The sequence below is a fragment of the Crinia signifera genome, chromosome 3 (genome assembly GCF_055691185.1).
Source record: "Crinia signifera chromosome 3, ASM5569118v1, whole genome shotgun sequence".
Lineage (NCBI taxonomy): Eukaryota > Metazoa > Chordata > Amphibia > Anura > Myobatrachidae > Crinia > Crinia signifera.
Window position 1 is genome coordinate 230,203,474 of NC_139219.1, and position 26,260 is coordinate 230,229,733.

Below are 26,260 nucleotides of genomic sequence, written 5' to 3' on the forward strand. Positions count from 1 at the left end.
ACTTAGATTATATTCATTTTGAAACACAACCCTTAGAAGATACAATCACACTCACCCTACAATAACTATCAATTCAATGACATGGCAAACATGTCTGTGCCTCCACGCAACGTGACCACCCATTGACCAACTCCATCTAATATTGAATGTAAACATTACTGGACTTGTACTGCTCAAATGTAACACACATGAACGTGCTCCGCCTCACGAACTTGTGGAGCCACCGCATTAATCTCCGCCGTTATCTCCTCCCAGATCTTCCATCTCCTTGTGTGTGTCAACTTTTCCGTTGGGCACTCGATCAAATCCAGTGCCCGGGTCACCAGGATGGCAAGCTCCTGCGGTTCATATGCCATGTTTCTGGTGGTTGGTTCCTCTGTTGCCCGATTGCTTCCACGGCCACGACCAATGGCACCGCCACGACCACTGGCACCGCCACTGCCACTGGCACCGCCACTGCCACTGGCACCACCACGGCCACGGCCACCGGTTGCTGTACTTGAAGTGCTGGCCAGGCTACTCTGTTGGGAAGCCACCTGCTGTGTTCCCAATGATTCTGCTGATGCTGAGGATGGGCCAGCTGCCGATTGGCCTGATGTTGATGGCCCATCTGGCTGCTCTGGGTTGAGGGGGACATAGGTGGTGTTGGACTCCATGCGGGCCAAGAGGTTCTGCACCACCTGTTCTTCCTCTGACTCTGAGCCAGCCATGTTTGCAACAACTGTTTGCCTTTCTAGCACAACTTTAAATATTATTTCTGTAATTGGCGTTAATCAGCTACAACCTGCGTCCCGTACGGCCGCGTTCCGTACGGCAGCATCAACCGTGCGGCGCATACGCCACACCCCTTGCTGTGGAAAAATATTTCAAAAAAACCTGGCAAACTGAGTAAGTCTGATTTAGTAGCTAAATGCAGGTGTGAACACCAATGACCAAATAAAACTGAGGTCACACATGAAATGTATATTTGAATGTACATCTGTACTGTGCACTTGTTTGGTATGTAGTACAACTGACACTACCCATTCCATATGTAAATCCAGTCCACCACTTAGGCACAAGTAATCAGTGCTAGCATCCAAATCACATGTGAAAGCACTCCAAATTCAGCCTTGATGCTAGCTACTTTTCATTCCACCTCTCTAGTATGGGCCAGTAGAAGGTAAGTGTACACATGGCAGCATGGCCTAATTTTGGGAAAAGGTCTGGCACTATTTGCTATGTTTCTGCTGCATAGCTTTCATTATAAAATAGCTGTTTAGTACCTTGTTGAGTTAGGTGTAAGTGTCTAGTGATGCAGACTATTTCACCTGTTGCTTATACCCATGTTTGGTGATTGTTATAGATTCTATATAATGGGTTCCCATCTTATTTGACACTGTCTGTTTAGGATGGTGTGCGATGCAATGGGTTAGCCGTCTGTTCGGGCGCATACACGCTGTTAGTGTAAAAATGAACAATAAAGTTAATACCAAATATCACTCTGATCAACCAATGACAGCACATGATTGCTTGATTTGTGCCATTGCTAAGATGGCGGCTTATGGAAGAGCAGCACCGTTCTCAGCTGCGGAGCTCAGGACACTGGTTTCCGTTATGGAGACCAGGCTGGGGCGGGCGGGCCCATTCATAACCAACTGCCAAAAGCGCAATGCGTATGCGGTGGCCCGCCGCCGCATATTCGCACGCACACAGGTGCGGCGGACCATCGCTCAGCTGGAGCGGCGGTGGTCTGACCTGAGGCGTCGGCAGCCGGATTTGCTCCAGCAAATCAGGGGCAGTATTGCTAGATGTGAGTGTTTCCACATGAAATGTCCATTTGTACATGATTGCTTAACTGACATTATTTAAGCCACTAAGGTCACCAGCCTGATCATGAGTTAAACATGGCATACACTATATGTGTGCTACTTCCTGTTTGACACCCTGTAATGGTCATACAATATGTTATTGGGGAGGATTAATGCTTGTGATGCTTACAATGGGCCAAATGTCACAGCATACCTGCCATGTTACAGGCTGTGTTTTGTAAAGGCCACTAAGGAGCTGTTTGCCTGTACAATTATCAGTACTTATAACCTTTGCATTTATAGGTTGATAAGGCTTAATACAAATTACCACTAATTGGCACTTTTTTGACTTTTCCCAAACACAGCACGTGATCGAGCAAGACAGGCCCGGGAGGAGGCAGAGGCGTCCCAGGCCCAGGAGGAGGGCACTGCCGAGATGGGCGAGGAGGTGGTGCCACAGGAGGAGGAGCTGGTGGAGGAGGAGGTGGTGCCACAGGAGGAAGAGCTGGTGGAGGAGGAGGTGGTGCCAGCTGAAGAGGAGGTGGTGCCAGCTGCGGAGGACCACCAAGAAGAGGAGGATGAGGAGGCCTGTGAGGTGGCGCAGGCGGAGGAAAGTGGTATGTATACATAAAGATTCATTATTCCTTTTGTCATCCACTATTTGATATGTAGCACTGGTGATTCAAATGTGTTTGAAAATACTATAAAGGCAAACCACAAATTGGGTAGCAACAGACACACTTTGGGGTTAGATAGGGTGGCCAAACCATCCCTTTCATCCTGGACACATATTAATGACACAGGTTGTGCGGATGGCTTTCAGGTCGATTTTAAGTGCCACTGAACCTGTGTAGTTAATCTGTATCCTGGAAGAAAGTGATGACTTGCTCATGTAAGGGTTACATGTCCCTGCTGCAAGCATACAATCTGTAGCCTCATATAGGTGAGTAGAGTTTACTGGTGATTGATCTTTGTAAACTAGATTCAGTATGGCATAAATGGAGTATGGACAGGCGTGGCTTAGACTGGAGTAACAAGTGGTCAGTGCCCCTGGGCCCTCCTCTAGCTAACCACCCCCTGCGGTCTGCATGTATGTTTTGCACCATAATTGTGTGTTGATTTGGTCTTAGTAATGCTTTTGAGCATGGGAGTGGGTTAGTGCTGCAGCTTCCCCTAACTGGCATTATGACAATGATTTATGGAGCAGACCATCAGCAGACAAGCCATGCTTGATTGCACAAATGTACTGAGCATTCCTGAGAGTTGTGTAACTCCCCTGCCAGGCTCCATCATATAACAGACACTGAACTTTGTTTGCAGAATTGTGATTGGTGCAGCGCGTGACATGCTTCTCAGAGCTTAGTCATGGGTGGGTTTGGATTGAGAAGGAGCAGTATGACTGTGAGGTGTTCTACAGAGTAAAGGGTATAGGGCAAAAATCAGGCTTTCCATGTAGTATGTATGCATGTATGTATAGGTGTATGTGTCATATATATAGTTATATATGTGTCTCTATATATATACATACATATACACACACACCTGTGACGGTGCATGTTTAAAATGTAGGTATGACTATGTTAAATGTATGCATGAATATCATTATTAATTTTTCACTTTGTATTTGGTCCACAGATGAGCCTGCCCAAGCAGAGGAGGGTCTCCGTGGGGCCCTCCTACGAATGCGAGGCCACATGCGGCAGATGATGTCCGAATTGGACAGGCTCCTTGATGGGGAAAATTAATGTATTTTTTATTCCTTTTTTTGATAATGTGTTAATTATAATAATAAATAGTTATTTACAGTTCAAAGTTGTCAGTGTTTTTTCCTAACATGCAAAAGTATATGTGTAACTTGTTTAAAATCTTTTAAATAAGCCAAATGTAAATAGTGTATATAGATGTATGTTCGGGTCACATGCTGTAAGGGTTAATGTGTGTAATGAATGTAGTAGGAATGCGGTTCAGTATAGATTAGCATTTAATTGATTGAAATAGATAACAATCCCTTTTTAATGAGGTTGCCTAATTGCCTAAGTGGGTCATGTGATCGCTGTGTGTACTCAGTAAAAAAGTGTGGGATTGAGCGTAAATACTCCGCATCGGTGCGTACGGACAGCTTCCCATACGTTCTGACGCGGTAACACCGTGCTTACGCGGGAAGACCGTGCAGAAATCTGTACGTGCCCACCGCACACGCACGGTTTGTATGTCGTCCGTACACACGCCCTGTTCTTAAAGAGTGAGTCCCTCCGAATGCGGAGGACACGTGGGCGTTTATACGGACGTTGGCCTTACGCCACCGCACAGCGTGGCGTGCGGACCGCACCGTAAGAATTCGGGAAAGTATGCACCGATCAGAATAAGGGCCATAGTGATGCACTACAAAACTATTGGGGTGAAATGTAATAGGGTGAGAGTGTAAATGATTGCCGTTTTAAATAAAAACCTGGAGATTTCTTACCAAATCTCTCACTTTCTGAATCTCTCATCCTATTACATTTCACCCCAGGTGCTGAATCATAATATATACTATATGGTGCTATAAATTAATAGGTAGGTATTTGGATGCATGGTTTAAATAACAAACATAAAAACATAGTAGTAGTATTGGCAAACTTCAAAATAAAAAATAATAGACTACTTGCAAAAGATACACTGCACTAGGGACCTTATCCTGGTTGATTTGCAAGGCTGCGATTTTGCAGACTTACAAGTCTACCAGACGCCGCCCTGTGAATGCCGATATGCACGTCTTCCCCTCGCACGCCGCGTCCATACGCAGGGCTTTGAATGGATGTTTAACATAAACATCCATTCGCAGGCTGTGGGGGAACACCCACATCATTCAATGGTTGCGGACCATCGAATGATTTGGAAGGCACACGCATATCTAAGGTTACTCTGAGGTAACCTTAGATGTGCGGGAGTATTCAGAAGGAAGTGGACAAGCAGCTGACTTCTGGTGATGTTAGCTGCCCGCCCCCAGTGCCCACATCACCGTGCAATATCCATGGGAACGACCAGCATTTTCATGGGAACGCCCATGAAACGCTAGGCTTTCCCATGGAAACTCTAGGCTTTCCCATGGGCGTGACTATCTGTTGCCGACCCACGCCCCCCGGTCGCAGCCATGGCTGTGTGCACCCAGCGAACAGTCTGTTTGCAGTGGCCGCACGCACTTGGCGTTTGAGCAGAAATGCGGCTGCGCATGCACATACGCAAAACATCGTTCTCCGTGCCAGTGTACGGTCCTGGTGAACAGACCAGAATAACCCCCTGATGTATTAGAATGTGTTCACATAAACAATGAGACTCAGAAAGCAATTGAAATAGACCGTTTACTCATTAGAATTTACAGTAACTATAACAATGTTGCAATAATAGAGATCTCTTCAGATTGATGCTGGTCGGAACACAGTAGCTTGTTTAACTTTATGCCAGAAGATAGACCATTTCATTTGTGTCAATCTTTTTAATCATATATTAGATTTTTACTCTAAATTATTTCAACTTTAAAAAAACTCTCTATACCAGTGTTCCCTAACCTAAAAGTCCAAGATTTAAGGTTAGCAATACTTGAGCACAGGTGACTTAATAAAACCTTTAGTTATTTTGATTTAAGCATCTGTGCTCAAGCATGGATATCCTTAAAACCAGGACTGTTAGTTTGCATTGGGGACCAAGGTTGATGAAAACTGCTCTATAGTATAGCAGAAAGAACTCTGATGTACTACAGTAGTAAAAGTTCGACTTTATCATGTATATAAACAGTATGTCAGTTGAAAAAAACAACACTTTTCGCCATTTTTAGATCAAATTGACATTTTAGACTGTCAAAAAATCCGGCATGGTCAATAGACACGTGGATTGGTGAATTAATCCGCTATCTGCATCTGCCCATGAACACTAATAACATTGTGATTCCAGGCATAATCACCTCTGACTGTACTTGGCCTATATTAAGGCAGCCCTGTCTCACCCATCCAGATGCAAGCAAGTGTAATTGACACACACATCTTTATGGGCATATATAAGTGCAACCACTGGTAAAGTGCAAATAGAAAAATAACTTGGGGGTTGTTATTATGAATTTAGTGTCACAGACATTTTAAGGAAGCCAGTGAACGGCAGTGTCATAATTAGACATTTTGGTGCCCTGTGCCAGAAAGGGAATTGGTGCCCCCACCACTTTCTTAAAAAATGGTAGAGTCTTTTAAGCCTCACACACACACACACACACTGGGAGTTTTTGCCCAGTGTGTATGAGGATAGATGACGTGGAAAATCACTCAGTGCATAGATCCTGAGCGATTCTCGCCCGTCCTATCTATTTTCACAGGGTGAACCACTTTCCACCGTAGGAGACAGAGCCCCTAAGACACACTGCCGATTGCAGGCCAGATGCACCAAGCTACAAAAAGTGATAAAATGGAAAGTGATAAACAACCAACCAATCAGCTCCTGCCTGACATTTTTCAAGCCCAGCCTGTGACATGGCCATTAGAGGTGATTGGCTGGTGATTTATCACTCTCCATTTTATCACTTTTTGAAGCTTAGTGCATCTGGCCCAGAGTGAGAGAGTGGTTGGGGGGACTACAAGAACTACCTGACTCCAGCAACTCCAGAGGACTATGGATGGGGTGGGCACTTCTCGGCATTAAACCCTGCCCCTAAATACCCCCAAATCACGTGATTCGTGTGGCTGCATGTTATTGTTGGTGAGACTGGTAGTGGGACAGTGACGGTGCCACCCACCATGGCTCTGCGCTATCTGTGGCACTACTCCCAGACAGCTAGTTACAGCCCTGGTGGTTGTTGTTTTTTCTGTCCATTGGTAACCAATAAGCGCCCCTTAAACTGCTGTCAAACATCAGAGCAAGCCCTACAACAATTTCAGCATGACCAAATAGCATACTATGGCAGGACATGCTGAGATGTGTAGTACTACAGCAGCTGGAGGGCTGCCTATTGCCCACCCCTGGTCTAGACGTATACACAAAAACTAATATAAGTACAAAAATGAATGAAAGAGATTTGGAAAGTTGGTCTGTTCTTCCAGCAGCTTGCTGTACTGTGAATATGTCACTTAAACACTGCATAGCTCACTTTGTTCTTACCAGGCAATGGCCCTGAAAGTGGCTTGGAAAAAAATAAAAGTCACACTTTAATGCTTGCTGGAGGGAGACGGATGCATTAAGCAGGACACAATTTGCCTCCTTGTCAGACAGTGACGTCTGTACTTTGGGAAATATGAGTCAGACTATGAAAGAGGCTCTCTGCATCCTACAGAAGAAATAAAACCGCTACTTATTCCTCTGACATCGTTTAATAATCGTTTTGGCCAAGTCAAATGCACAGTCATACTTGCTACAACCATATTAACCCTTACCCAGATTACATTTGGCACTAAAAGTGCACACATTTATAACCGACATTAACTTATCACTGTTGCACAAGTTCTAATTATTGCAAAAGTTCCTGTGTGAGGCCAAGAAAAGTGGACTTCTAGCTGTAAAATCTTATTTCTTTGCAATAGGTTGCAAACCTTTGGTGCTCTAAAAGGGAAGCAGTTATCTGATCTTGCACTTGACAAAATGATCTTTCTAAAGGCCCATACGCACTGGGCGACTTTGAGCTGAAAGTCGCTCAAAACAGCAGGTTTGAGCGGATTTCGCCCAGTGTGTATGGCCCGGCGATGAGCGGTGAGCACTGCTGCGTGCTCCTGCAACATCGCCGGGTAAGCCGCTGATCTACTGGTTATACCAGCAGATCAGCGGCTTTCAGGACGGCTTTGCACTATGTAATGCCGTCATCCCCCCTCCATCGGCAGCGGACAGGGGGAAAGCCGCTCAGTGTGTATGCACTGAGCAGCTTTCCCCGCAGTGATATTAGTCATCATCGCTTCGCTGTCCATACACGCTGGGCATAGTCGCCCAGTGTGTATGGACCTTAATCAGTTACTTATTCCTGTAGCTTGTTACATTTGTTATTCATAGTTTAAGAGTATTCTAATGTGGGGTACACACCACGATGACCCGCTCACGATGCACATTGTGAGCGGGTCGTCAGTGTTTCTTCAGACCCGCTCACGATGATGCGGGGGGGGCACGACCTGCTCACAATGTGCACCGTGAGCGGGTCCGATCTGATGGTGACCCGCACCCGGCTGTATGGTCGTTCTTCAGATCCTACCTGCTGCAGGTAGGATCTGAGTAAAGGCCGACCGACCTGCGGGACCGCACATCGGATCGGTATCGGTCCACACCAGGACAGAAAAGTGCCCAATCACCACACAATCTACATCCAATTAGTCGGAATTGGATCTAGATTGATGGGATCGGGCCCTAGTTGTCCTGGTGTGTACCAGGCATAAATGTTAAGATTATTCTAAATGCACAACTAAAAGCTTTATTCGCTAATATAGTAATTATTAATTCACCGAAAGCATTAATGTGAGTATGAAAACATGTGTATAAATAACTTCATATAAGCTTCATTGTATCCGATTAGATAAACAACTGAATACACTTATCTAGTTAAGTACTCACATTTTTGGGAGAGTACTATTAGTTAAAACATAACTTTTATTTCTCAAAATATGATAAAAAAATACAAAGATCACTGTCCCTTCCCAAAAACAATCCTTGTGTTGTTAGCCGCACTTGCCTGCGGCGTCCCCTGGAAGCGGCTCCCCTCCAGCGTCTGTGTCCCTGCTGCCAGTTGTTTGGCAACCAGAGACGTAGCCCTTTCGCCCAGCGGCATGACTACTTCCTCCAGATGGTTGCTGGGGTAACGGGAGATGCCGGGCAGGCGCGCTTTCTCACAGCTGGGCATAGAATCTGGAATTTGGTTGCTATGGGTAACATCCCATCTTCAATAGAACTCCCATCTTAGTAAATGTACCCCCTGGAATCTGACCTCTGATTGTTGGAATGGTATTGGCATTTTACACTGGCTTTAGGATCTATATTATGTCCCTCAGCAGAACCATAATCCAGTAAGTAACTGAAGCAGCATATAATTGGTGCACTTTCCCACCTGGTAGAGTATGCAGTGCCCCAATACTAAATTTGTGATGACTTTTATTATAACTGAATTGGTGTCCTCTGTCTCCAATTCTAATATGACTCATCTTCTTTAGGGAATGTGCAGAAGGGTTAAATATGTTGTGGAGAACGCTCAGCACATGTCAAGGAGCTATTTTCCTTATAACTCTCAGCAAACAGGTTTTCAATGTGGCTGTTTGCACAGGGAGAGGTAGGAGTTCACAGTCCTTGTATTCCACAAATAGGAGACGTGATGCCTGAGTTAAAACTTATATTCAAAATGATCTGTTCTTTTTTCCTGAGGCACATGTTAGCTCTATGGAGTAGCAGCTCTTGCTGACAGACTAAGCCCCAAGCTTTAGCAAAAATGCACGTACAGTGTGAGAAAAGTAGGTGGAGGCACACGTCCGATAAGACCCTGCCATAAATGATACAGCACCGTGGTGCATTCGTCTGCTGTCATATGCAAACAGACTTGCTATTGTACATGTTTTCCATATACTGTGTACAGAGGTTGTGTTCTTCACATCGCATCTCTCGATGGTGTACATGTAGACTTCAATATCAGGGTGTAACCTACTGTACTTTAAGGTTTGCCTTTCCTGTTCCCTTAAGATAAGATGACAAAGACTGGCTGTCCTAACTGCAAATAGAAGGCTACACCTCCATTCACAGATTATACAGATATACTGTACACACACACACATAAAGATACACTCACACCTTATACACTATGGGCTCTATCTACTAAAGCTTATAAAAAATAAAAAGAGGTTATGTTGGCAAAGGCTACCAATCATATTATGTCTATCATTTCTCTATTGCATCCGAGAAAATGATAGACAGAATCTTATTGGTTGTTGTGAATAACAACACATCTTTTATTTTAGAAGCTACGCTAAGCAAATACACCCCCCCCCCCCCGCTGACAGCGCTGGGCAGGGGGAAAGACGCTCATTGTGTATGCACTCAGCGGCTTTCCCCCAGCGATAACAGCGGTCATTGCTGTCCATATACGCTGGGCATAATTGCTGAGTATGTATGGACCTTAAGCTAAATAAAGGATCTTTTCATCAAACAACGTAATCATACTACTGTGCCATTTAATTATATATTAATATTGGAAAGCTTTTTTCTAGATGGGACAGCAATGCTAGTCACTTATGGTTTGTCCCTCACACACTGATGGCTGAAAGAAGGTACTCAGTACTTGGTACATGTGTGTGTCCACTGCTGAAGGTTAAATCCTTGGCCATGACCATGACATCACAATCTATTCCTTCAACAGCTCACCTCTATTCATATTTCAGATCAGGGTAGGCGGGTGGGTGGGTGTGTGGTGGTGGTGGTGGCAGTGGTGGTGGTGGGGGGGGGGAGTTGCACAGAGGGTGAAACATGGGGTCTGTTTCATTAAGAAAACAAAATCCATTCTGTGCTTTTCACGCTACAGTTCTTTGATTATTACTTTCAAGGTATCAAGAAGAAGAAAAAAAATTCAAAAAAGTTGGCGTCTTCTATCCTGTCTAATACTGTACATTCACACAGATAATCTGTCGAGTGAGTGAACAAACTATCTATTCTTGTCTGTGCTATTTTCCCATGTCAGAAACAGACTGTGCTGAAAAATTTAGGTTTCTTCTTTCATCTTCCCTTTCACAAACTCCCTGAACAAACTGCCTTTATTTCCCCTTTTCACTGAAGAGATTTTGACTGAGGCAAGAGAATGGAGGTTTTTTTTTTTTTTTTTTTAATATGTTTAGGTTGTGCCAGTGACATGGAACTGTAGAAGCTCTTAATTACCCAGGAAGCGACAATGTCAAGGGGCTTTCAATGCAGCTTCACTGCTCCATTCCATGATTTCCCATCCTTATTACCAGTTCTAGCTTCCTGCTGTCGTTACAACATGGTAATTCCCTTTCTGAGCTATTTGTGTTTGCTTAGTGTTATAAAATCAAATCAAATAATGAACCTACTTAATAAAGTGGAAAATTGGATATTTATAACTAAATTTAGGTTCAGTTAAATGTAATTATATATTAATGGCTCAACAAAATCAGATGTGGCTAATAGGCATAGCCAGATCATTCAATGAGCAACTGAGGGACTACTGGGCACCATGAGGCCAAGTTTATTATAAACCCATTATACCAGAGATGAGAGCTTCAATACTTCCCACTAAGTTCTGATCTAAAAATAAGGCAAAACAGAATTTTACACAGTTCATATTTCACAGACATTTTTGCCATGTCTTGCCACTTAACTCTATTTTCATGTAATATAACTAGTAAGCCCGCTCGAAGCAAAAGCTTTGAAAGCTGGTCTGCTACCTTTGTTTGTGCATGTGTGAGAAAGAGATGTAGTTTCACTCTCTGCCAGCAGATGGCGGTGCTTTGGAGACTCACGGACACTAGAAATATATATATATGATATATAAAGCAAAAATAAATAAATTATATATATATATAGATAGATAGATAGATAGATAGATAGATAGATAGATATACACACACATATACAGTATACACAAACACACACACACATACTAGTCACCATCCTGTCCAAATGAAGGTGTTGCTGGGACCTAGGGCTCTGTCATGCTGAGATGTGCAGGTGTAGGAGATGGGGGTGGTGTGTGTGTGTGTGTGTGTGTGTGTGTGTGTGTGTGATAGTTGCCTACCCTCCTGCATTCTGCAGGAGACTCCCTGAGATAGATACATTTACATTGAATCAGTGCCATTTCCCATCATTGATGATAAAACACAATGGGTGACATTCTATGGGATGAGAGTTTTTCGCACGTCAGTTTTTCGCCCATTATCGCACTTTTTTCAAATCGCATTTTTGCCTTGGATTCGCATATTTAAGGAGGCGCGTGTTCCGGCATGAAAAGTGCGATTGAGTGCGATAATGGGCGAATTTTCGGCATGAAAATGTGCGATTTTTAGACATGAAAATGTGCGAATTTGAGCTTATGTGCGATTTAGGGTTTGTATATATAAAAAAAAATTGCGTGGCGTCCCCCCTCCTGAGCATAACCAGCCCCGGGCTCATTGAGCCGGACCTGGTTCCAAATATACGGGGGACAAAAAGCATAGGGGTCCCCCTTATTTCTGAAACCAGCCCCGGACTCTTGGACCGGTCCTGGTTCAAAAAATACGGGGGACAAAAAATCTGGGGTCCCCCGTATTTTGAAACCAGCACTGGGGTCCAACAGCCCGCAGTGTCATGCCACAGCCGGGGGACACTTTTTACATAAGGTCCCCCGGCCGTACCATGAGCACCGTGGCTGGTCAGCCTTGGACGGGGTACCTGGAGGAGTGGGGACCCCCTCAATAAAGGGGTCCCCCCCCAGGCTTCACCCGTCCAGGGCTGAAGCCCGGGGCTGTCCCTGGCATCTCTGGCCAGTGGAGTACCAGCAGACCTCCCCCTGGGACAACGCGACAGAAGCTGTTAGCTGCATCGGAGAAAGCCGGTTGTCCCTGCTGTCAGTGCGGGGGTAGCCGGTTCTGCTGCAGAAGGGAGACCAGCGCTGGATCTTGGATCGGTGAGTATATTGGTGTAAAATTGAAGTGTGTGGATGTGTATGTAATAAAGTTTTACTTTTCTGTGTGTGTGTTTTCTTTTAACATTCTTTTTACAAGTGGACTACAAGTCCCAGCGGGCCCATTAATGCCCCGCATGCTGGGACTTGTGGTTCTCCAAGTCCCAGCCTGCGGGGGGAGGTCTGCTGGTACTTGTAGTTCTCCTGTATAAAGCAATGTTAGGATTGAAAGATTTAACCCCATCAGGCCGGCGTCCACTGGCCAGGGACCCCGGTGACATCCCCGGGCTTCAGCCCTGGACGGGTGAAGCATGGGGGGGGGGACCCCTTTATTGGGGGGGTCCCCACTCCTCCAGGTACCCCATCCATGGCTGACCAGCCACGGTGCTCATGGTACGGCCGGGGGACCTTATGTAAAAAGTGTCCCCCGGCTGTGGCATGACACTGCGGGCTGTTGGAGCCCGGTGCTGGTTTCAAAATACGTGACACCCCCAGATTTTTTATCCCCCGTATTTTTGAAACCAGGACCAGTCCAAGAGTCCGGGGCTGGTTTCAGAAATATGGGGGACCCCTACGCTTTTTGTCCCCCGTATTTTTGGAACCAGGTCCGGCTCAATGAGCCCGGGGCTGGTTATGCTCAGGAGGGGGGACCACACGTAATTTTTTTCTTAAAATAAAAAAAAACACATTTTTTACCACAGAACCCTGCACAGATCTCAATGATCTGTGCAGGGTTCTGGCCAACTCGCATATCAGAACCTGGTCTGATTTTTTGCAGAATTTAAGACACATTTCCCAAATTAGCATCTCATTAAATATGCGATTTATATACTTTTCGGTACTTGTGTACAATCACGGCTCCCACGATGTCCATCGCATAGCAAAAAATTGCATGTGATCGCATTGCATGCGATCGCAAGCGATTTTTAACAGCGAGCCACCGAGCCTGAAGCATGGCGAGGGGACACGGATACCTTCACAGGTATACGCGTCCCCTCGCGGGCTTCACAGGTGTCCGTGTCCCCTCGCGGGGCTCGCTGCGCAAGCCACGCTTCGGGCTCGCTTCACTTTCTATCCTAAACTTCACGCCGACAGTGGGGGTATGAAAAGGTCGTAGGATGCGTACCGGCACCCCTCGCGGGCTCGCTGCGCTCGCCACGCTTCGGGGGCCATTGAACATGGTTGATACTAATTTCAATGCATTTGGATGCATTTCTGTTAAAAATCGCATGCGATCGCATGCGATTTAAAAAAATTGCATAAAACCTGCAAAAATCGCATTCCCATCGCATGCCACTACATATGGCATGCGATGGCATGCGATGGGAGCCGTGAAAGTACACAAGTACCTACTTTTCAATGGAAAAACATCTGGATGCGAGTTCTGGCGCGAGTTAAAATCGTACTTTGTAAAAGTGCGATTTTGCGGCAAAATCTGCGATTTTTGCCGTTTTTCGCATCTCATCAAATATGCAAAAACGGGATTTCGGCCGTTTTTTGCGCAAATTTCGCCAAAAAACACAAATCTCATCCCATAGAATGTCACCCAATGATTCTTATGGCTGCATGCATGTCTTGTGGCCATTTATATGGAACAATGTGTGAAATACAATAGATAAACAATCCCTGACATAGATCAGTGACTTTTCTTTAGCAAGTGTAGTATCTCTTACTAACTGCTTTGGGGCTCATCTACATTTGGATATGTCATTTTAAAAGATTCCTCTCAGATGTAGCAGTACACACCCACACTTCTAGGTCTCTCCCCTTTATGGAGCATGCGAGGCCCCCTCAATGGGGCGCTGTGTAAAATTCTACTACCAACTATAATCTCCCTGAAATTAGTTTTCAAAAGTAGGTAAGTATGGTGTGTGTGTGTGTGTTTGTGAATGGAGCTCTTCCAGACACTATCTACTGGCTGTCAGAGCACCATAGAGGTGACTAGCAGCATTACGCATTTTTATATAGGATATGTATGTTTTTTTTACTACAAATCAATGCCTAGCTAAGGTCCAATGAGAGCTTAATCTGGTTCTCTTAATAGAGCTTATGCAAGGCCAGGATTGTGACAGTGACAGATGTATATGACAGATGACATATGTTGACACATGAAAAAGGTTGACATACCTTAAGTCGACATGGTAAAAGGCAGAGGCGTAACTACTTTTTTTGCGCCCCCCGCCGGACATTTCGGGCGCGCCCCCCCCCCCCCGAAATATTAACCCCCTCCTTACCCGTCCCCATTGCCGCCGGCGCTTCTGCCTCTAACCCGACATGCAGATCTGTGTCGGGTGACGGGCGGTCCCCGGCTCCGGCTGCAGTGCTAATATAATAACAGACACTCGGAAAATGGCTGCCCCTATACAGCATTATGGGGCAGCCATTTTCCGAGTGTCTCTTATTATATTAGCACTGCAGCCGGAGCCGGGGACCGCCCGTCACCCGACACAGATCTGCGTGTCGGGTTAGAGGCAGCGGCGCCGGGGGCAATAGGGTAAGGAGGGGGAGGGCAGGAGTCGGGAGCCGGGACCAGGTGGTAACTATAGTCCCGCAGACCCCCCAGGCGCCCACACCTGCCCAGCGCCTCCCCACCACCGCGGGGGCTGCAGGACTATAGTTATGCCACCGGTAAAAGGGTCTACACAAGCAATAGGTCAACATGGAAAAGATTGACATGAAAATGGTAGACATGAGTTTAAAAAAAAAAAAATTCCCCCAAAAAGTACCATGCTTTGGGCACCATATCTGAAACATGGCGAGCCAAGCAAGGGGATGCAGTAAACGTATACAGTGTTCATGTTGATCTATGTCAACATAGACACAAAAAAATGTGAAAACTCATGTCGACCTTTTTCATGTCGACCAATGACGTGTTGACCTTTTGACCATGTCAACCTAAGATATTTTGACCTTTTTAGTGGTCAACCTACTGTCGACCTTATGACCCATACCCAACAATATCTACTGTGTGACCAACTTAAAATTTAGAGCACAACATCCTGCATTATGTTATAAATGTAATTAATCTTAAACTGCCCATACGCATCGCGTGTTCTAGACTAGATCGCTTCTAGTTCAAAGTGCATGCGATATTCTAAAGCAGCACACATTTTGATGTAGATGCAATGCAATCTATATAGTCAAACGCAGGGGGGTGGGGGTTCTGGTTGCCCGGAATCCCCCTCCTCTTGGCAAGTGCCTTAAATTATGATAACAATAGTACTGGTATATAATAGGATCAATAGAGCTGCCACCCACCACGGGGAGGTGCTGTGCATATGGGGGCGCCGGGGGCTGCGGTGCTATAGTTACACCTCCCCCCAATCCCCCGCAGGCTTACCTATTTCGCTGGTCCCGGCGGCTCCGTTCTTCTGCTGAGGACCACCACAAAATGGCCGCCCCCATATAGCACATAGTTCTCTGAAACTGTCTGCTGTATGGGGGCGGCCATTTTGTGGTGGTCCTCAGCAGAAGAACGGAGCCGTCGGGACCAGCGCGAAAGGTAAGGCTGCGGGGGATTGGGGGGGTTTGAATGGGTGGCGGGGGTGCCCCCCCTAACGGCGGGGGGGGCGCCCAAAATGTAGCTACGCCGCTGCTGCCACCACATCATGCAGTGTAAGGGACAGAGCAGAGTTGCAGCACATGCCCAGTGTACCAGCTTCTGCTACCACATTTACTGTATGTGTGGATCTGAGCCCTGAACCAGAGAGTAGCTGCCAGGAGGAAGAGACAGGAGCCTTACCATAAAGTGGGAGATTGTGAGTATAGAAAGTGCAATACTGGTTCTGTTAGGTTTGTACATTTATATATTATGATATGTTTAAGCATTCCCTGACCATTATCTTATTTAAATGTTTAAAACAGCCTATACCGTCTGTACTGTTAAATATTATTACTGGATTCCATACAGTATCCAGTGAATAAAAATACAAATTTTCAGGGCTGTTGACGCTCACCCAGACTCCTGTACAATGTGCTGCAGAGTGGGAGATTTTTGATTACATTTGGAAACCCCCCTCCAAAATCCTGCATTTGCCACTGATCTAATCCAAAAAGTTTGGGCTGCACATACTTTTTGTACTATGCGATGTGATGTGCATGGGAGCAGGTGCAAAACGCACCATTAGAAGTCAGTGAAAACTGACTTTTATCTGCATGCTCCTGGATGAAGACAGGGTGGGCGGCTGAGGTCCATACAATGCTGGACGTTCCCATGGGTGAGCCCCATTCCTTTTGCCCTCCACCCCACACTGAACGGCCGAGGCTGTTCGTTGCCGGGGTCTGCACATGCGCAAATTTGCCCTGTTCCGAATTAACTAGAATTAGGCCCATAGTCTTTATAAAACAAAAAGAGACACTTCCATTGGCAAATCTTTAAAATCTCCAACGGTCTCTAGAAATTATAGCCTGTTACTTACTATGCAAACATGTATTCCCAGTATTAATACCCACATAAAAAACATTATTCTCCATTTGCAAATGACATGCTTTGATCCTAAACATGTCACCGATTCTACCCATGACCTTGACAGAGTAACCTATTTGTATTGTTTCTGGCTTCTTCTATTGTTCTATTGTTCAGTCTGTACACCTGCAATGAACCTTCCGTCAGGGGCTGGCTGGCAACTTTTAGCCTGGGGGGCAAGTACAGAGCACCGGCCCATTAGTAAATGACGAAATAAAATATAATATATTTAAATTTTTTTAATATATATATAGTGATTGAAGTAGATATTTTTAAGTGGGGGTATGGCAAAGTGATGGTTCAGCGTGCACGCTGCAGGGAAAGATGTGTGGCCGCTCAAAAGGGGGCATGTCCTTGAGTGTAGTGTACCCCACCATATACCTCTTACGCAAATTATGCAACACAATAGTAGACCCCCTTATACTGTACTTGTCCCTTACACTTTATACCATATGGAATAAGCCAAATTTCACAGAGATTGAGTAAAAATTCACATTATGTAATGTTACACAGAATAAGCCAAAATTTGCATAATGCCACACACAATAAACCATAATTCACAAAGAAGGAGTCAAAATTTACGTTATGCCACCTGAATTGAGCCAAAATTCACAATATGTCACACGGAATGGTCCAAAATTCACATTCTGCCGCATAGTAGGAGCCAAAATTCACATTATGTCACATGGAAGTGGGCCACAATGCAGGGATATTGTCGGCGGGGATGCAGGGACAGTGACGGCAGAGAGAGACGCAGAGACAGTGACGGCAGGGAGAGACAGATCAATAGGGAGGGATAGAGAGATGTAGGGTGGGATAGAGAGACACAGGCACTAGGGAGGGATAGAGAGAGACATAGGGCACTATGGAGGGCAGAAAGATGCAGGGCGCTAGAGAGGCATAGGGCGCTAGAGAGGGCAGAAAGATGCAGGTTGCAGTGGAAGCCGGGGAAAGGAGAAATGGGTACTGTATTAGGAGGAGTGCTGCGTATTAGAGGAGAGCCAGGACGGAATAGCTGGGAGCTGGGGACAGCAGGAGTAGGTTGGCACAGGACAAGGACATAAGGAAGCTGGGTACTGCCCCACTCATTAAAGAGAGTAAGGGGACTGCTTGTCCCAGGGCAGGTGTGCTGTGATTCTGACACATCCCTAGGGAAGGTAGATGGGGAGGAACATATAATAGAGAGGGGGCGGAGCCATGTGTGCACCTGGTTCTTGCAGGGGCAGGGGTGGCTGTCATAGGTGCGGCATTAGATGCAGCCAGAGCTCAGCCCAGCCCCAGCTCAGTCCAGAGCTCAGCAGAACCCAGCCCAGAGCTCAGCACAGCCCAGCACAGAGCCCAGCCCAGAGCTCAGCACAGCCCCAGCCCAGCGAGCCCAGAGCTCAGCACAGCCCAGAGAGCCCAGACCAGCACAGGGCCCAGCCCAGAGCTCAGCACAGCCCCAGCCCAAAGCTCAGCACAGCCCCAGCCCAAAGCTCAGCACAGCCCCAGCCCAGAGCTCAGCACAGCCCCAGCCCAGAGCTCAGCACAGCCCCAGCCCAGAGCTCAGCACAGCCCCAGGGAGCCCAAAGCTCAGCACAGCCCCAGGGAGCCCAGAGCTCAGCACAGCCAAGACCAGCACATGGCCCAGCCCAGAGCTCAGCACAGCCCCAGCCCAGCATTGTGTAATGTGTAGGCAGTTTAAGATTTAAAATTTTTAATTGAAAAAAAAAATCAAAAAACAGTAGCTTACTGTGGCTTACTTACTGCATGGGGTACACCCCTTGCCGCTAAAAGATCCCTCTTTCCAGGGTTGCAGCAGCTGTATAAATCCTGTGGCTACTGAGGGAGGGAAGGAAGGTGTGAGCCGCACAATCAGAAAGGCTGCTAGCTTGTCTGCACCCAGCAGTGCAGTCACCTCAGCTAGCAAGTGGCCATTTTGTCAGCGTCTCCCCCAGCTCAGCCCGATAAGCCCCGCCCCCTCCACGGAGCTCCGTGAAGCCCCGCCCCCTTCACGGAGCCCAGCTAAGCCCCGCCCCCTCACAGAGCCCTCCGCCTCCTAAGCATCTGCACAGTGCACACAGCAGTGAGCTGAGCAGCGGCCGCATCCTCCTGACACTGACAGCCGGGGAGGCAGGCAGAAGATCCTTCCCGGCTGTCAGGTATGCGCAGCACAAGCGGCCCTAGTGCCGCATATATGTACTGGCCCGGGGGGCATATGGCACCCTGCCCCCCGGCCCAGCCCGCCCCTGCCTTCCGTTATTAAAATCAATTCTAACCTCGCTGATTACGCTTAGGCACCAGCCACATATTTCTATACTTCACTGCTACATTATGAATTTTGTTTTATATAATCTTTTCATCTGCCAGTATATAATCAAATTAAATTTGCAGTATCAGTTTATAGAAATGCGCATGCTTGCACATATACGATTAAAAGGGGTATATGATTAAATGGTAATTTTCCTCAACAAATTACCTAGAATCAGTAAATTATGTATATCATGGTATATATATATATCATAGTGCACATTTGAAAACATGATTCCATACTGTGCAATGTTGGTGGGTTCCGCGCTCACTTGGTGTGTCTCAATATATATTGGGCAGCACGGATGGTGTAATGGTTAGCATTACTACCTCACAGTGCTGAGGTCATGGGTTCGATTCCCCTCTAACTGTGCGGAGTTTGTATATTCTCCCCGTGCTTGCGTGGGTTTACTCTGGGTATTCCAGTTTCCTTCCACAATCCAAAAATATACTGGTTGGTTAACTGGCTTCCCAAAAAAATTTACCCTAGAATGTCTGTGTGTGCGTGTACATGTGGTAGGGAATACCTGGGACAGGGACTGATGTGAATGTTCAAATATTATCTGTAAAGTGCTGAGGAATATGTGTGCGCTCTATAAGAAACTGTTAATAAATAATAATAACTAAATATTTGTGGCTGCTGGTCTCCAGGGAGGGAGGCCACCCTCCAGTAACCAATAATGAACAAAAAGCAATGGAGACCTGCGCTCTGATAATGATGATTATCAGTGGCGTAACTAAAGGGCCGCAGCCCCCACGGTGGCGGGGAGGCGCGGGGGTCTGCGGGCGCTGTTGTTTCTTCGCCAGCTCCCCACTGCTTGTGGGTGCAGCGGGGAGCTGGCAGGGGGGTCCGTGCGGCGCGGGGGTACCTGTGGTCAGGGACTCGGGAGAGCCTGGAGGTCCCTGCAGCGCTGATTATGAGTTGCCGGGGTCCCTGCAGCGAAGTGGAAATACTGCGCTACCGCCGTGCGGCAGCGCGGGAAGCGCTTCTAACTTTGAAAACACTGGCCGCGGCCGCACACTGATTGCCTAAGATTCAGCCAATCAGCATGCGCCCAGAGTCAGAAGTGCTTCCCGCGCCGTCACACGGCGGTAGCGCAGTATTTCCACTTCGCTGCAGGGACCCCGGCAACTCATAATCAGCGCCGTAGGGACCTCCAGGCTCTCCCGAGTCCCTGACCACAGGTACCCCCGCGCCGCACGGACCCCCCTGCCAGCTCCCCGGGGCTGGGGGGGAACAATATTGTCCAGACGGGGGTGAGCAAAATTTTCTGTTACGCCACTGATGATTATGCTGTGTTAGGTATACTTAACAATTGTAGGTATGCTAGGCTTGTATTTCCTATGTTACATGAAATAATAAAATATTATATTTGGTTTTGTAGAACAATCTTTTTTTCTAATAACGAAAGTAAAAATACTAGATAAGGGAAGGGGTAATAAGGGAGTATGGGGGGCAGAGTGGGGTGGGACTGGTGGCAGGCCAGTGTGGCTGAGTGGGGTTAATGTCACTGAGTCTCTTACAGCAGCAGGTAACCGTGTCGCAAGAGACTGGCGTCCTGTCCTGCTCACGGTACACGCTTACCTGTCTTCCTGTGTCCCTCGGTGTCCTCTCTCAGCGGTGTGCGCTGCACTTGATTTCGGGTCCTCACAGCGCCTCCGGTGTGGCCATAAAGCAGAGCGGTATCGTGGGATACCATGTGCCCACAACCGTGACCTCTGCCGGGCGCTGTTCGCTCAACTCCTCTATAAGGGAGAAGACTTGGTGTTTGTGAGCAGATGGTGACTCGAGTGTAAGGTGTCCTCCAACGCGTGTCGGCCCCGAAGGTCCTTCTTCAGGGAGATTGATTGACTCAAACAATCTCCCTGAAGAAGGCCCTAATGACACGCGTTGGGGGGCACCTTACACTCGAGTTACCCCTTCCCTTATCCACCATTTTGACTTTTGTTATTAGAGATGAAAGATTGTTATCACCTAGTTATGTGTATGCCTAACTATAATCTGGTTGTATGTATGCCTGACTATCACCTAGTTATGTATATGCGGGACTGTCACCTAGTTATTTCTATAGCTGACTATCACATAGTTATGTGTATGCCTGACTGTCACCTGGTTGTGTGTATGCCTGACTATCCCCTGGTTGTATGTATGCCTGACTATCACTTAGTTATGTATATGCCTGTCTATCACCTGGTTGTATTTATGGCTGACTATCACCGAGGGGGTTATTCTAGTCCATTCTTTCTGACAAAATCCTTCTTAGATGGACAAAACCATGTGCACTGTGGGTGGGGCAGATGTTACTTGTGCAGAGAGAATTAGATTTGGGTGGGGTTTTTCTTCAAAGTGAGATCTATATTGAAGTGTAAAATCATGCAGTCAGTATTTTCCCTGCACAGAAACAAAATAACTCACCCAAATCTAATTCACTCTGCACATGTTACATCTGCCCCCCTGCAGTGCACATGGTTTTGTCCATCTAAGAAGGATTTTGTCAGAAAGAATGAACTAGAATAAAACTCTGTAGTTATGTGTATGCCTGATTATCACCTAGTTATGTGTATGCCTGATTATCACCTAGTTATGTGTATGCCTGACTATAACCTAGTTATGTATATGCCTGACTATCACCTAGTTATTTGTATGCGTGACTGTCACCTGGTTGTGTGTATGCCTGACTATCACCTGGTTGTATATATGCCTGACTATCACCTGGTTGTATGTATGGCTGACTATCACCTAGTTATGTGTATGCCTGATTATCACCTAGTTATGTGTATGCCTGACTATAACCTAGTTATGTATATGCCTGACTATCACCTAGTTATTTGTATGCGTGACTGTCACCTGGTTGTGTGTATGCCTGACTATCACCTAGTTATGTGTATGCCTGACTATCACCTGGTTGTATGTATGCCTGACTATCACCTGGTTGTATGTATGGCTGACTATCACCTAGTTATGTGTATGCCTGACTATCACCTGGTTGTATGTATGCCTGACTATCACCTAGTTATGTGTATGCCTGACTATCACCTAGTTATGTGTATGCCTGACTATCACCTAGTTATGTGTATGCCTGACTATCACCTGGTTGTATGTATGGCTGACTATCACCTAGTTATGTGTATGCATGACTATAACCTGGTTGTATGTATGCCTGACTATCACCTAGTTATGTGTATGCCTGACTATCACCTAGTTATGTGTATGCCTGACTATCACCTAGTTATGTGTATGCCTGACTATCACCTAGTTATGTGTATGCCTGACTATCACCTAGTTATGTGTATGCCTGACTATCACCTAGTTATGTGTATGCCTGACTATCACCTAGTTATGTGTATGCCCGACTATCACCTAGTTATGTGTATGCCTGACTATCACCTAGTTATGTGTATGCCTGACTATCACCTAGTTATGTGTATGCCTGACTATCACCTGGTTGTATGTATGCCTGACTATCACCTAGTTATGTGTATGCCTGACTATCACCTGGTTGTATGTATGGCTGACTATCACCTAGTTATGTGTATGCCTGACTATCACCTAGTTATGTGTATGCCTGACTATCACCTAGTTATGTATATGGCTGACTATCACCTAGTTATTTCTATAGCTGACTATCACCTAGTTATGTGTATGCCTGACTATCACCTGGTTGTATGTATGGCTGACTATCACCTAGTTATGTGTATGCCTGACTATCACCTAGTTATGTGTATGCCTGACTATCACCTAGTTATGTGTATGCCTGACTATCACCTGGTTATGTGTATGCCTGACTATCACCTGGTTATGTGTATGCCTGACTATCACCTGGTTATGTGTATGCCTATCACCTAGTTATGTGTATGCCTGACTATCACCTGGTTATGTGTATGCCTGACTATCACCTAGTTATGTGTATGCCTGACTATCACCTGGTTGTATGTATGCCTGACTATCACCTAGTTATGTGTATGCCTATCACCTAGTTATGTGTATGCCGGACTATCACCTGGTTGTATGTATGGCTGACTATCACCTAGTTATGTGTATGCCTGACTATCACCTGGTTGTATGTATGGCTGACTATCACCTAGTTATGTGTATGCCTGACTATCACCTAGTTATGTGTATGCCTGACTATCACCTAGTTATGTGTATGCCTGACTATCACCTAGTTATGTGTATGCCTGACTATCACCTGGTTATGTGTATGCCTATCACCTAGTTATGTGTATGCCTGACTATCACCTGGTTATGTGTATGCCTGACTATCACCTAGTTATGTGTATGCCTGACTATCACCTGGTTGTATGTATGGCTGACTATATCACCTAGTTATGTGTATGCCTGACTATCACCTAGTTATGTGTATGCCTGACTATCACCTAGTTATGTGTATGCCTGACTATCACCTGGTTGTATGTATGGCTGACTATCACCTAGTTATGTGTATGCCTGACTATCACCTGGTTATGTGTATGCCTATCACCTAGTTATGTGTATGCCTGACTATCACCTAGTTATGTGTATGCCTGACTATCACCTAGTTATGTGTATGCCTATCACCTAGTTATGTGTATGCCTGACTATCACCTGGTTGTATATGTATGGCTGACTATCACCTAGTTATGTGTATGCCTGACTATCACCTGGTTGTTTGTTTTGAAGATACAGAAGTAGAAACACTTGGTAATACAATCACTGCTCTTTCTTAAATAATACTCTCATATTCAGTGGTGCCTCTAGATAAGAGGAGGCCCATGTGCAGGCTCTATCTGCCCCCCAGCAGAACTATAGACTATGGGCACTGGGTTTTTTAGGAGACCCTAGCACTGTCCCAGAGTATACTGCACTTGTGCAGCTGGACATTTTCTTAGTGATTTTCTTACTGTGTGAACTTATCATGGTAATTTTATGCAGCACTGCTTAGAGTGTGTGATGTGGGCACCCCTGGACTCGGGGGGCCCATGTGCACCACACACACTGCACCCATTATAAATATGCTAGCACTCATATTGTACCATTTCTAGGACATAGAGACTGATTATGAATTCCAAGTAAAGCAAAAAGGCTCATGTAACTGTGCACCTTGGCAATATTATATTGCATGCAGGTGGGGCAGATTTCAAATAGGCAGAAAAACTTACATTTGGGAGGGGTGTGCCCAATCTCAAATTCAAATTGCTGAGTAAAAGTAAAACTGTCCAGCATTTGTGAGCTACACGCAAAGGCAGCCAGTATTTACCCTGCACAAGGAACATATGGGGCCTTATTCTGATTTGAGCTCAGTACAAATTTGTTTGGAAAATGGGCAAAACCATGTGCACTGCAGATGGAGCAGATGTAACCTGTGCAGAGAGAGTTAAAATTGGGTGGGGTGTGCTGAAACTGAAATCTAAATTGCAGTGTAAAAATAATGCAGCCAGTATTTACCCTGCACAGAAACAAAATAACTCACACAAACCTAACTCTCATTATACATGTTACATCTGCCCCACCTGCAGTGCACATGATTTTGCCCATTTTAAGAACAAATTTGTACTGAGCTCAGATCAGTATAAGGCCCATGGTTTGCTCCCCTTGCACTGCAGTATGGTCTGTCCAGGTGCAAAGTTAATGACTCTTCTTCTGTGCTCAAAACTCAGAACCAGCACTATATTGTGTAAGAAAAAGTGCTTAGGAGGAAGTGTGTCGGCCTTGTCTAATGAATCAACCTGCTAGTGAAAGTATGAATAGTACATACAGTAATTGCACTACATAGCATTTAGTTCTAACAGAAAGACAAAAATCTGTTCTAAAAGGCCTAAAATAATTCTTATAAAGTCCCAGACGTGGCAATATTCATGTATCCTATGTATATTTCACCCTAAAAGGCCTGCACTGATGCCAAAGCTCCCGGAACCTGCTAATCAGCAGCTCCCAGCAGCAGCTCTCCGCTGCCTTGACTCTTGGCCAAGCTTGGCCTGAGTCTGCCGGCTGTGGAATGTGTGAGAGCCATGTGTCACATCTCCAGACTGTGGGAAAGTGCTGCTCCAGTGAACTCTCAGCAGCTGTCCTGCCCCAGTTTGGTCGTGCGTCGAAAGAAACAGGAGCTCAAGTTTACAGCACTTGGAACTACAACTTCCTTCACTGGTTTCCGCACATCTTCTTCCAGCCACCACATCTGGGAATGACAAAGAACATCTGAGCTCTTCTTCTTTGTGGGAGTTCACAGTCTTTGCAGTGTTTAGCTGGCCTCCCTGTTAGTAAAGGAGGTTAAAAGCTTTCAGTCACACCTAACCAAGTAAAAAACACTCTTATTCTGGGAAAAATGCCTTTATAAAAAAAAATACATGTAATTCCTTCCTGTTAGTTGTTTTAAATAAATGAGTGGTTGCATAAAATTGTAGCAGGAAAAGTTTCACTATAAAAGAAGTATTCAGTTTTCTTATAAGACACCATTCCCTAGCTATGCAGCCACGGAATCTCTGTATACAGTAATCTCTATTCAATCTCTGTAACATTTCAAATGTAAGGGGTTATAATCATAGTTGTCTATTTGCAAAGTGTGACAAGACTGCAGTTTCAGGCAGCTAGAGATACACGTCATAAACGGTACAGCCTTAAGTACAGGCTAGGAAGAAGTAGGCGAAAGAAAAGGTAGAAAGGGCCTTGCAAGGGGTGTGGTATAGGGTTCCGACAGTCAGGATCCCTACAGTCATTAGCCCAACGTCGGGATCCCGACTGGGCAGACTCAGACAGCATGGCGAGCGCAACAAAGCCCCTTTGCGGGCTCGCTGCGCTCGATCCCGACTGTCAGGACCCCGTCCGGCACCCATTGCAAGTCACAGCTTACAGTCTATAGTGGTGAAGCCAATGAAGAGACAATGGGGCCAATTCAATAGTCAATATTGCCGATGGGGAGCAATGGTACGGCTCTGCGCATGCATGTATTGCCAATGTGCAGGGCCACTGTACGAACGCCATCAGCAACTATCACTATCACCATGACCTCAGTGTTGTGAGGCAGTAATGCTAACCATTACACTGTCCTCTATGTAACATTTATGGTGCTGGGAGAATTTACACATTATACATATTTAATAACATGCCATAATATTTTACTGGCACAAGTCAGTTACACTGTAGCTCCC

The 26,260-nt window shown here is 45.9% G+C and overlaps 1 long non-coding RNA gene across 1 annotated transcript; it reads left to right on the plus strand.

Moving 5' to 3' along the window:
- Positions 1 to 1,730: 1,730 nt before the first annotated feature.
- Positions 1,731 to 3,563, plus strand: LOC146062674 (uncharacterized). The gene is made up of 2 exons (XR_014471458.1): positions 1,731 to 2,407; positions 3,426 to 3,563. It is a non-coding gene; the product is annotated as an uncharacterized LOC146062674 (long non-coding RNA).
- Positions 3,564 to 26,260: the final 22,697 nt, after the last annotated feature.